Here is a 13519-nt window from a genome sequence, read left to right on the forward strand (position 1 = left end):
AATTTATTTTAAGCCTGACAATGTCTCCCTCTAATTTGGATTTCTTCTCCAACAACTTAACACTAAATAAATGCATTTCAGTCCTCTAATGTTTAAGAATAGATAAGTTAATCTTCCCTACCTTGGAATAGCAATTTTTGGTTTAATCCTGAACACTCACAGTCACACTTTGGAAATGCCACTCACCCACTGCTAGCTCTTTCCAGAATGAGACAAGAAATTTAATTCTGAGCTTTCTGAAACCATTAGCCATTAGACTCATGCAACTCTATAAAAAAAAGTAGAGGAAAAAAAAAGAGGGTGCATAATTAAGCTAAACAAAAATGTGTTACTCAAGATTTGCACGCGTCCCAATTTGAAATCCCCGCAGGGTTTCCCTGCGTTTTGCAGATTCCGTGGAGAATTCCCAGCTGATGCCTGGCTGTCACAGTGAGGGCTGGTGTCCCTGGGCACAGCAGGGAGGCTGGAGGGCAGGGATCACACCGTGCTGTTCGCTCTGGTGGCCACCGGGTGTCATTCTAGGAGCAGGCTTTGGCCAGCCCAGGAGCACCACTGTGGCAGCAGCACTGGAGGCTTCAAAATGTAAATTGCTTTGCACCAAATCAGCCCCTAAAGCAATGATTGTTTACCTTCTGTATCTCTCTCTATATATATATTCTAGTAATTGTTCTAAAGTATAAACGGTGTTGTTAACTTCCATCTCTGAATTCAGAATGTGAAACACTGGGGTGTAACAAAAAACACTGAGGCAATCAAAGACATTTGTGTTAAGATGTTCTGTAAATGCTACACATGCAGCCAGGGAAAATTCTGCATCTACACATCAAATTTGCATGAGCTTTTGCATACAGAATTTTTGAAGATGTTAATGTATTTTTTAATGACTATTTTGTGGGTAGCTGTTTTGAATCTATACATAACTGACATTTTACAATTAAAGTGCAGGAAGAACGAGGAGGAGGAGGAATGACTTTTGGACACACAAAAAAATCTCTTTATAGTTTTGGGGTTTTTTTTCCCCCAAGTCATGTCAAATAAAGAGGGAAATCCTAGAAAAGGTCCACAGCACCATGTAAGTCACCAATATGAGCTTAGGTGGGTGTTGCACTGAAAAAGAAAGTTGTATTCAGTGTTTAACATATTGTTGGGCTTCTTTTTAGTCATTTTTAGGAGGGGTTCATCTGGAAGAATGAGCAAGAAGGTGCACTGGATATTTCAAGAACAGAAATGGTAGCATGAAAAGAGCATAAGAAGAAAAGGAGATGAAAGGTTTAATGAAGTGGAGTAAGATCCATCGTTCGTCAGGCAATAGGGACAGATTTTGGTAGGCTAGAGGGTTACTTTAAAAGTGAAAATGTTAAATCTGAACTTAAAGCAGAAGTACACTGGAGGAAAACTGGGTTGGAAACAGGAGTAGGAGTTAGGATGTTAGAGAGCACTTTCAATGTACTGCAATGAGGAAAAAAAAAGGGATTGTTTTGTCCTCTCTGTTCCTGTTAATCTTCAGCTTAGCGTATTTGCTTCTTTAAGTGATAAAATACAGTGAAGTTGAAAGCATTGGAGTCAATCCTAATAAATAAACCTGGAGGCCCATGTAGAAGGCTACTAAATTGCTGGGAAGTTTTTCAGGAAAACTTGGAATGGACTCATTGCATATGATCCTTAAAAAAAACCCCAAAACCCTACTCCCCTCCATGAAATGTTAGTTCACATTTATTCTATATGGCATTTATCCCTCAACAAAGATACTAGGTTTGCTTGGTATTTATATACTAAGTACATTGGTATATAAGCATTTATATACCAGGTATATTTGATAGTTGGCTTAAATTTTAAATATATTTGCATAAAATTGTATAAAAAGTCACATATTTAAATGTTTTTTATCCTAGATGGCACAAAGAGGCCCGTCAAGTCCACCTTGACCTACAGAATTAAAACTGCTGCCCCTTGTCCTGTCACTATCTCCCCATATAAATTGCCTCTTCTTTTCATAAAACCCTTTTAGGTACTGGAAGGCTGCATTGTGAAAATGGCTTCAAATTGAAAGAGGACAGGTTTAGATGAGATATTAGGAAGAAAATCTTCATTGTGAAGGTGGTGAGACACTGGAACATGTTGCCCAGGGGAATTGTGCTTGCCCCATGCCTGGAAGAGTTCCAGGCCAGGCTGGGGCCCGAAAAAACCTGATCTAGTATATGGCATCCCTGCTTGTGGCTGGAAATAGGTGATCTTTAAAGGTCTTGTCCAACCCAAGCTATACTATGATTCTATGAATGCCCAGAGGCTGTCAGGGGGCAGATATTTTTCATCTTGATAAGTTAAGAGCAAGTTTTATGATGAGTTTATATGATGCAGGGGGGTTTGGGGAGTTGGTTGGAGAAGGGCAGGCACATTTGTCTTCCCTGTGGAGGCTGATGCTCCTCCTGCCATCTTTGAGATGAAATAGTTCTCAAACTTAGAATTCCAAAATGCAGCTGGTTTGATGTAGAGATTTTTTCTGAAGCAGCTGGATGACTTGTGATTGTTCAACAACTTGTGAGTTAAGTGAAATACAAAGTTTGGGTTTTGGTTGGATCAGACAGAGGAACATTAAATTTTTTGTCATTCCACTATGGTATTTCTAGTAATGTCAGATCTTGAAAGCTTGCCTCCTTTTTAACCAATAGCTGTTTTAAAGTCTGTCACATCTGCAGCCAGTAATTTTCCCTCTGAAGGTACTTCCACAAAGAATATGGAGTAAGTTTCTCAGAGAACTTGCTTTCATTTGAGCTGTTTTTACATCAGAAATCTGTGGTTTTTAAAACCCACATTTCAAAAAAATGCATGTGCCCCAATTCTTTGTGCTTTGCACCATTATTGTCTGTACCACGCTATCTGAGCTCATATTGGGTTTATCAGGATGACTGCTCTGTCATGTGGTGCTTTTCTTCTCTTCCCTCTTGCCTCCCAAATTTCTCTTCAGGAAGCAACTGCTGTCTGTTGTATTCTGTATGTATGTTTGAAAGGTCTTACATACAATTGCTACTGTGCTGATGTTTAGAGATGGCAAAGCCAAAGTGGTGTGTGAGTTTAATTCAGAAGAGACACTCCTTGCAATAGTTGCTGTTGTGAGGGAATGCTGATTTTAATTCAGGCCAGAATCTGCTTTCTGGGGATTTTGGACATCTTATGTGTCAGGCTTTTGATGGTTTGAAGGAAAAAGTCAGGAGACTCCAAACCAGCTGTATGGCAGCTGAAACAACTGTCATCTCTCAACAGCTGAAAGCAGCAAGAGTGATAAACACAGGAGCCAGGCAGGAGTGGAATGTCAGTGGAACCTGAGGGACAAGAGGGGGAACCAGCCAGGTGTGGCTGAGCAGTTTAAAACTCAGTGGCACAGCACTGTGCTACCAGCTGCTCCAGGACCTTTCCTGGGCATGATAGCATATTCCACTGCTTCAACTTGCTCGTTTTAATTAAGGTATGAAGCCATTTAAGTATTTCTTTGGCAAAAGCAATATGATCAGCGATTGTGAATGATCTTCTGCTGCTATTTTCCAAGTTTTAGTGCTCTATTAAAAATCACTTTGTGTCATTTCTAAATGCTGCTTTAAGGATTGTCACTTCCATTGCCAGTGAAGTTGCTTACTGGAATAATGCCATCAAGAAAATACAAGCCACATCCATTCAAAGGCTACAGATAAGAGATTGGAGGTGGATTTCAGGCTTTAAAACACATGCTGGTGTTCCTGTTCCTTACAGGATTTTTCACATTTTTAGTGTGTTCTGCTGGATGCATGCCACCTGTTTGGGAGTGAAAGCATTTGCCAGCTTCGTTTTGCCGGGGGTTATAATAGTACACGGTTCAGCCAGAACTCTTGGTGTGTCTCTCAACCACCTTTCCTTTGCAACAGAGTATTTATTGACTTGTACCTGCCTGAGGGAGCTTCTTCCCAGAAGCTGTCATGGGCAGTACAATTCCCACCTGGGCTCTTTGGAGGCTGATCCTTGACAGGAAACATTCCTTCTCTCCTGGATGCTGTTAAAAACTTCAGTTTTCTTCTTATCAATCTCTCATCTTCCTCCTTCTCCCCACCATAGCTCTAGACAGGCTCAGGAATAAAACAGAAGGATCTATATATCAAATGTTTACAAACAGGATTTTAGGTTACAGATTGAAAACAATTTATGAAAATCTTTAAACTAGAATTTTGGTTTATAGCTCAGATTCATAACTGCCTAGCTTGCTAAATCTTCCTTTTGCCCCAACATCAGTGCTAAGAATTCAGTGTGCTGTGACACCTTATTTCACAATGGTTGCAGTTGCTTCTGAATTTTCTTCCAGTGCCTGCTTCTGCCTTAGTGGTAAATTTTAGGAAATGGATGAATTGCCATGAAAAGAATCACAGTTAAAAGAGAAAAGCTGGATACTTTGCAGGGAATTCAGCTACCTCAGCTGATAGGCAGTTTACTGAACCTTAAGTGAAGCACTTTTGACCGGATGGTTACTAAAGAGCTACTCATTTTTAGCAGTTCAAAGGATGGCACAACAGCTGCTCACTTTGATTTAGTATTTTCATTTATATTAAATGTCACCACACACATAACACACATTCTATGAAGACTGTGATTTTTAAACAAGTACCAAATTTGTCTTGTGAGTACATAAGGTCTCATTGACACAGATAACTGATGTCACCACATATTGTTGGCTTAGATGTATCTATGAGAGCTGGGCTTGTTTTCAAGTGTGTTCCCAGGGTGTCTTCTCAGTCCTGTATTGAGAATCAGAATTCTCAATTCTGGGGATCTGTAGTCCCCAGAAAAAGGGTTTGTTTTTATTTTTATATATTTTATAACGAGTTATGCTAAACAGTTTGGGGGGTTGCAACAGATCTAATTATACTATTGTGTTCTTAACGAGACAGAAAAATGGTATGTTGCATACAAGTAGTAATTACTGGAAGACTTAGAAGATATATTTGAAAAAAGATCCACTGGTAACAGCTTAAAATATTGTAGCTGCTGCAGAGTTTGCTTTTAATGTTAGGTTGGGTGTATATTCATGCACAATACATCTAGTTACCAAGTCTGACTTAACTAGTAGTTGTCTTGCTTATGATGTTGAGCAAACAAAACAGAGGAAAAAATACCACAATTTTGAGGTTTGCTTTCAGTTCTGGTTTTGTTTGTTTGGTTGTTTTTTTTTCCTTCTTTTTAAAGGAAGGGTATTGTTGAAAATCTAAGAGCTGCAGGGTTTGAATGTGTTATCTTGAGCTGGGTACTGCTGAAGCTGAATTTCACCGTCCCTCTATTCACCTTCTTCAATGTGGAACACCTTTAGAAGACGGGAGAGGGGAAAACATCTCAATTTTACCAGAACAGAATATTCTCCGCAAATGTCTGCCTATATAGAGGCACAGAGAGAAACATCTGCTGCTTCCACAGTGATATCATCCTTTTCTTGAATAGTTGTAGACCACAAGGACCACAGAACAAGGGAGGGAGTTTAGGCAGGCCCTGTTAAGGCTTAATTGCCATGTTTAGGCACTGTTTTTCACTCAGGAGCTCTGGAAAGTGAGTCTCCTAACTCAAAAAAACCTTTCTTGTTTCTTTCTGGTAATATGATTCTAAATTGAGACCCCACATCTGTGCATGCATGGCCTGATCTCATCTTAAAAGACAGAAGTTTGTGGGGTTTCCTCAACAGGAGAAAGCTCTATTTGTAGTTGTTAATTGTTGCATGGATGGGATGTTCCTGATAATCCAGTGTGGTGCAGTGTTTTGAGATGCATTGTCCATCTTTAACTCTACTGAAATACATCTGAAAAAAAGAGTGTAAAATCACATGTAACTTGAAGTGTGAAAATGCTTGAATGCAATGATGACTGCCTGCCTCTATGGGAAAAATAATATTAAACACCAGAAAATTAGCTCTGTCCTTCTGCCTTGTTTTTTTAGTGTCAGGCAGGTTTTTTAGTGTCAAATGAGAACTGATAACTCTTACAGTAAGAGTTGGTGCTTGAAAGAAGCTAGAACAGAATTATTTCTCCTTCCTCTAATTCATAAGACAATACTCAGGTCATGTAACTGAAGACTTAAGCATGGAGGTTTGTGCTTGTTGGGAAAACAGTGTTTGGTGAAGTGTTTGTTTTCTCTCCCTTCATGTATAAATTAGCTAAAACTTAGCTAATGAACCTATGCAATAAAGTTCCATTCAGATCATATATAAAATTGCTGCATTTAGTAATAATTAATACTGTGTAAATATTCCCAACAATTAACTAAGATATGAAAATCTCTTTAGTTTAAATATTACTTTGTATGGTCTTAGTTTGCTTCAGCTCTCTCCAAGGCTTTCATTTCTATCTCTAGCAAACAGCCAGAATCAATATGCACTCTAATGTCATTGGATCTTCCAATGCAGAAATTTACTGCTGCTCTGATATGATTATAGCAATAATAAGAGATCCGTGTGCTTCATGGTTTTGCAATTCATGCCTTTCATGGCTGATTTTGCCCTAATCCCACTAAGTGCTGTGCAATATTTGTAGAGAGTTACTGAGTGACTGGAAGGCAACAAGTTAAGTTACATGTAGCTCCATTTTGGAATTGATTTAGTTCTCTGGAGATATTAAGTGAAGGTTTATTGAGGGTAGTACAGATTCCTTTGAGGGTTAATTGTCTAGCAACATAGAAATTCTGAGTGGCACTCATTTTATTTTTTCTTTTAGAAGATTACAGATTCCTAATAATTTTGTACCACCACATTTTTCTGTTTCTATTGGAACAATTTCTCTAGTTCATCATACTTACAAACATGGAGTTTCATATTAGTTTCACGGACTTTTCTCAAATATCTGTAAAAAAATCTTACAAATTCTCTCAGCTTTGACAGGTTTTGCAACAATCATGGCACATCCATAAGGTCAGCTATAATACTTTGGAAATGAGGCCTGGAACATTTCTTTAAATTGTGTTCTAGAAGTCTACAAAGAAATATCATGTGTTCTTACCAAATGTTTTAAGTAGATAAGACTTGATTTTAGAGGCTGTAGTGGCAAATCATCACAAATTGTGTGTCTGAGGTATGGAGGACCTAAATCTGATTCCAGAACCAGATGTTTTCTCCACACTGTTTTAGCAGACCACTGATTTTTAAATTTCAGGTACAACGCAGTAAGGCAATATGTATCAGACTGAGGGTGAGAAGGAGAACTTGACCAAAACCTTATGTAAAGAGCTAGCTGCAGTTTGTGACATTGAAAATAACAAACCAAATGCACAATTAAATAGGGTTTGTTTATTTATTAAATAAATAGATTTAGTTATTGAACCTGTTTGGTTTTTTTTAAAGTCACCACTGGAATAGTAGGGAAGAATTTGGGCCCAAAGATTTTAGTATGCACTGCCATTTTGGAAAGTTCTCTGAGACTTGAGCTGGAAAACACACATCTGACTTGTTTAGCTTTTGTTTGGGTTTTTTGTGTTTGTTTGTTTGTTTTCCTTGCTGTGATCACTTGTGGCTGAGACAACCATTCTTTAACATCACTGATTGTTTTATGAAAACAGTAATAAGCTAGGTATTGCTTTCTTCCATGGAATTGGCATCTGTGTATAACATGTTTTTCTGGGTAGATCATAGGGCTACTAAAATACTAAATCTTGCTAAGGAAATCCAGGAATCAATATTTTGGAAAAATAAGGATCAAGAAGTGGGCACACATAAAGATTCTTGTTGGGAGAGAGGGTAGGAGCAGTGAGGGAACAGAATTATTGCCCTATCTCTCTAGAAAGCTATTACATTTTCATGTAATAAATTAAATGCATGCATGCATTTGACTTCCTAGGTAGGTATTTTAGTAATATAGAATAGAAATTCACTTAGTTGTCTTTTGCCATTAATTTTTGTAACTTCATAATGAGGTCAAAATCTTATTTTGTTTCTTTGCCAGGAACTAAACTAAATAAATAATTCTGCAGATTAAACTTCTGTGAGTGTACTGGAATAAAAGCTGGTTTGATTTAGATGGACACTGAACCATGCATTCCCCCTAGTCAGTGGGGACTTGAACTTTTTCTATAGGCAACACAATTTGTATGACTGGTTGAAGAAATTTCTGATATGAAAATTTCAGATATAGGGAATTTGGAGTTCAGTGACTTCTGTCTCTCAAAATAAAATACAGCTTTATACAGGATTCCTCATTTCAAGGCACTAAACCAGATGTGGAACACTGAATTTGTCTATAGATATTGCAAACCTTTAATTGATGGGATGGGTAGCTTGTTCCTGCAGACCACGGCACCAGCTGGCACCTGCAGAGAATGGCATTGGCACTTGTGTAGGGACAGGTAATAACACTGATTACATTTTGCACACATGCTCAAATAACGTACTATGCATAAAAAATTAGAAAAGCTAAAACTCTCCCCAGGTCAAGTACCATTTTCTGTTAGTTCAGCTGTGTCCTTTTACAAGCTGTCTTTAGTACTTTCATTGGTTGTGTTCTTAAAAGGCAAACACTGCTCCCTTTGGAGGCAGTTTCATAATCAATAGACTTCATTACAGGCAATGTTTTCCCTCACTTTGTTCGTTTTATTAACCCTAGATGACTCTTGCAATCTCTCAGGAATCTAATCCCTAACTCTCTTTGGATCACTTCCATTCCTCAGCCCCCACCCTTATCCCACATAGTTTGGAGATACCACACAATGCCTCCTAGCAAAAACTTTCAGGAATTAACTTCTCTTTGCACTCTTGAACAAAGAGTGCACTTAATTATTCATCTGATATACTTGCCAAAACTATTGCTTTTTTTTTTTCCTTAATGACTTTGTTTCCCATTCTCTTTTACTACCTTGTCCCATTAGGAACAAAAAATAGCCTTTTTTTTTTATTTTTCCTCCCCCCCCAAATGTTTGGGAGAACAGAATTGTTTGCAGGACTAGGTTTGGAGGATACAATAAGCACACAGCTGTGAAGGATGTTAGATTTCCAGTTGCTTTCCTAACCAGCACTTAAAATCTCTTGTGATGAGAGAGATACAAAGGCTAAACTGTTGCAGTGTACTGGAACACTAATTAACCTTTTTCTTTTGTATTCTTTATTTGCATAATTTGATGAAATGTGTCCTTTTACAAGGACAAGATTAACAGGAAATGATACAATATTGATATGAAGTGAGAGATTTTGATTTTTTTTCCTCAGTAGTGTAGGAAATAGGGCATGTATGTGAGGATTAGCTCAACCCAGTATGCTTCAGTTTATGAAAGATCTTTAAAAGTTGAATCCTGAGGTAGTTGACCCAAAAGTGCTGTGAGGAAAGTGAACATTAAGAAATTAACTTTACAATTAGAATATATTTATTACTTACATGGGCCAAAATATTTGCAGGAACACGTTGAAACTCGTTCTTTCTCTAACTTGCTTTAAAAGCATATCTCAGTATAATCTTCTTCATGACTTCTGTTCTTTAATAGTACTTTTAAACCAGAAGCCAATATATGTTTTCAGATGGTAGGAAAGATGCTGTTTTCTATGGTGGAAAACAGCTAAAATTGGAAACTGAAATCCTTGAATGTTCACCAAGATGGAACAAATTATTGGCCTCTCTGTATTTTGTAATTAGAATGTAAACATTGAACCTTGTCAGAGATACAGTGTGGGAGAAAATGAAAAAGCAGATTTATTTCATTCCATTTGCTTCTGATCAGAAAATGGTGTAAGGTATTTGTGGCCTGGCAGAACCAGGGGAAAAAAAAACAGTAAATGAACATGAAAAATTATTGATGATGTCTGAAATATTGCATAGTTGCCACAGACCTATAATGACATATTTCAGAAGAGGGCGAGCAGCTGCCTTATTCACCACTGCCAGACAGGGCCACATCCCATAAACTCTGCTGCTTAAAATCAGATTCTACAGTTTTTGACATAAAGGCAGTAGTAATTTTTGATTCTTGTAACTCTTCATATCGTTTCAAAAGAAAAACTCAGTACTGCAGAGGAATTAAAATAAACTCTCCCTGCTCACTCAGTATTCTGAAGTACTCATGTCCTAGGACCTGAAGGGATGATCTGCACAGGATTCTGCCTGTACTGTTCAGTGCCTTGGGGTTATGAATATTTATTAAGAACCAAGCCTATTTCATAATTTACTGCTTTCTCAATGAACAGGTAAAAGTCTAGGAGCATAACTATAGTTAGTGTGATAAGGAGAATTATGGCTGCCAAGTTTCTACTATATTCCCAATTAACTCCCAATACTTCCTGCTAATTTCACTTTCCCTCTTGCTTAGAAATATGTGTAAGCCTTATCTTGCTCAGCTATTTTCTGATTTTTTTTTCAATGGGCAGCAAAGGGAAAAGGTTAAGATATGCCTTTATTGTGGGATTTAATGCTTAGACCATTATTCCACAAGTCACTTGTGACTTTTCCTTCAAAGACCAATCTGCCCCTCAGTGATTGAATTCAAAAGGTCACTCAAGATGCTGTAGTAACTAAGCTATGTGCACTGATCCAGTTCATAAACTTGTACAAAATATGATTCAGTGTGCATGCTCCTATGGAATACATGATTAATTGTGTGGAAATTCTTCACCCTGAAATTTGAACACTGCTGTGTGATGCAGGAAAGAACATTTTATCTCTCTGTGGACTAATAATTTATTTAGAACTTAGAGAAACATCTGTTTGAGGACAGCAGATGACCATGGCTCATCCAACCAGGGGACATTGGCATTTCTAAAAAAGTGAAAGCAGTTTATATTCCAAAAGAGAATATAAACTTACAAGCTGTTCGGTGAATAAAAACTGGTACCAGTTTTAGGTAGGTATCCCTCTTTCCTAATATAGTCTTGGGAAGAATTTGAACTTTTTAAATGGAGGGAAAAAAAAATAGAAATGGTGAGGTTGAGAGGAAGAAGTGTTTGTGCACAAACTTTGCTTCTCCTTGCTGATAGCAAAATTGAAGAAAAAGCTCTTGCAATACATGGAATTGAGTTACATGACTAAAAAACATCACAGCAGATTTACAGTTCAGTACACAAAGTGAGAGATCATGGGATGTGATCCAAAAAACAGCTTGATTTTTTTTATTTAATATCCTTGGTTTACCTGCCTTTGTAACATTTTGTGTATGTTTAGGATTGCTAATGAATATTTTATTATTTTCCTGGTCCCTTTATGTAAGGTTTCTTCAGAGTAAGAGTTGTACACACAATCCTATTTTACTCCATGAGATGATAAAAAAACCCCAAACCAACCAACCAACACCAAAGAAAACAAAACAAAAGAAAGGGGAAATAATGGGTAGTTGGATAATTTTTATAGAGATCTAAGAAGATTCTTGTTGATATGCAGAAGAGGTTCCTTTGTGAACCTGGAAATACAGGTATGGGTATTCATAGATAAATCTATGTCTGAGACATTGGTGGTGATCAGAAATATATTTGGCATAAAACCATAAATAGGAAGAACAATAAAATATTCTTTTCACATCTGAATTGAGGGAACAAATAAAGATTTTTTGAGAGTTTTTTTGTTTGTTTGTTTTCAACTCTCACCTTTAGCCTGACATTTTTCTAGACTATTGCATTACAGATAAGCCTGAGTTCCAGAAGGGACAATTATGATTTATTTCTTCTTGGCCCAGGCATTGGACAGTCACACAAGCCTTGTAGAGACTGCAGCTGATCACTTAACTAAAGTATATATCACTGCTCAGGCTGCATTTTTTCTAGTCCAGGGGGAGTAAGGCACTCATCTGCAAGCTACTTTTTTTAAAAAAACCTTCTCTAGACCATTTTGACAACTGTAGTATCAACTCTGTCCTTCTAGCCCACCATTATAATTGAATGCTTCACCCTTCACAGCCAGATGATAAATATGCTAGTTGTAATGTTACAGCACTTCTGATTGCCCTGCTTATTGGTAGCTTGTTCTATTCCACCTGATAGAAGAAGAGGGAAAAAAAAAATTTAAACAGGCATGTTTTCAATCAAGTCATATCAGATTAAATAAATCCTATTTTGAAGTTCATTTAATAGTCATCATCTCTGGTGGCACAAGAAATGCAAACAAGTACTCTGGCAAAGCTGATGAATGAGTCATGACTAGAAAGGTTTATTGGTTTGATGGGGTTTTTTGGTAAGTATCAAGTAATTGTACTACTAGGATTTTGTTTTGATATTTCTATGCAGTCTGAGTCTCTGGTAAACAGTCAGACTGAGTTTTCAAAATATGTATTAAAGAACAAAGTGGGCTACATGTAGGTATCTTACAGACCTAGATCTCATCTCTCTGCTCTTTCCATGTAACTCTCACTGTCTACACCTTGCTGCATCATGTGGTCAGTACATGTTGTCTATTTTCTTGGGGAAATAGCTGAAAATAATTCTATACTTGCAAGCTTAGAATGAGCCATCCACCCTCTGTCTTTGCTGTATGTGTGCATTATATTCCAATTTTCCCTTGACTGCCAGAGTAATTTCTGTTGTCACTATGAGCAATGCATTAATTTCCCCCTTTAGATGAATTACTAGAGCACTCCCACAGCAATGAGGGAAGGATATGAGTCTGTGCACCCACTAGGATTTGGGACCCCAGGATTTATATCACTAAAAGAGGGAAAAAGGTATGTGAGAGGGCAGAGGAGCAGGAGCTGCTCTAATAGTTAAAAAGAGGTATTCATAACAGTGCTAGGTATAAGAGTCAAGCCAATAAAAAGTTGAGCCCTGGCTCTGGATGCAGAGAACCTGCACCTGACACAGGAATTTCTGCCAGCAGCGCAATTTGGTTTTCCTCTGTAGTCAGGAAGTTCAAGCAGCTGCATAATGATTACCTTAAATGCACACACTCTAAGGTGGGGGCTACTGTTGGTTCTTTCTTTCAGGTGCATCCAAGCAGGAAAAGTCAGTATTTGGGTTTCTTTGTAGCCAAACTGTAGATCTTCCACAATTTACCGTACATTTTTCTGCTTTTAAGGTAAATGCTGAACCAAGAGTAGTGTACATACTTTGGAAAGTACTTGTTCAATAAGGTCAGTACTCCATAGTGAATATTTTGTAGGCCTATGCAGTACAGTGATTTTTCCTTTTTTCTGGTTTGTGGTGGATTTTTTAGTTTTGTTTAGTTTTCACACTCAAGAAATTATCCAGGCTAGTGGCTACTGCAGCTGCCAAACCCACTCTGCCCTGACAGAGAAGAATGCAGAGCTCTTGAACTTTACAGATCCAGCTGTATCAAAGGATCTCTCACTGTACACATTTGTGTAATATATGATTTTATATATGATGCATTAAAAGAAAGCAAAATTTCTCTCCTTCTTTTTTCTTACCATTACTAATTTTATCTGGTTTTATCAAGGATTAGCAAAACTTGAACCTGGAAAGGATTTTCTACTGCTTAGTTTTCAAAAGATTCCTCTTTAATAACTTAGAATTTTTTCACAGTCTGTAAAACCTACAGAAAATCATAAATTTTCTTTGGTAATCTTTTATTTGATCTGAAGGAAAGTAAAATAAAGATAATTT

The sequence above is a fragment of the Parus major genome, chromosome 4, assembly GCF_001522545.3.
Source record: "Parus major isolate Abel chromosome 4, Parus_major1.1, whole genome shotgun sequence".
In the NCBI taxonomy this organism is placed as follows: Eukaryota; Metazoa; Chordata; class Aves; order Passeriformes; family Paridae; genus Parus; species Parus major.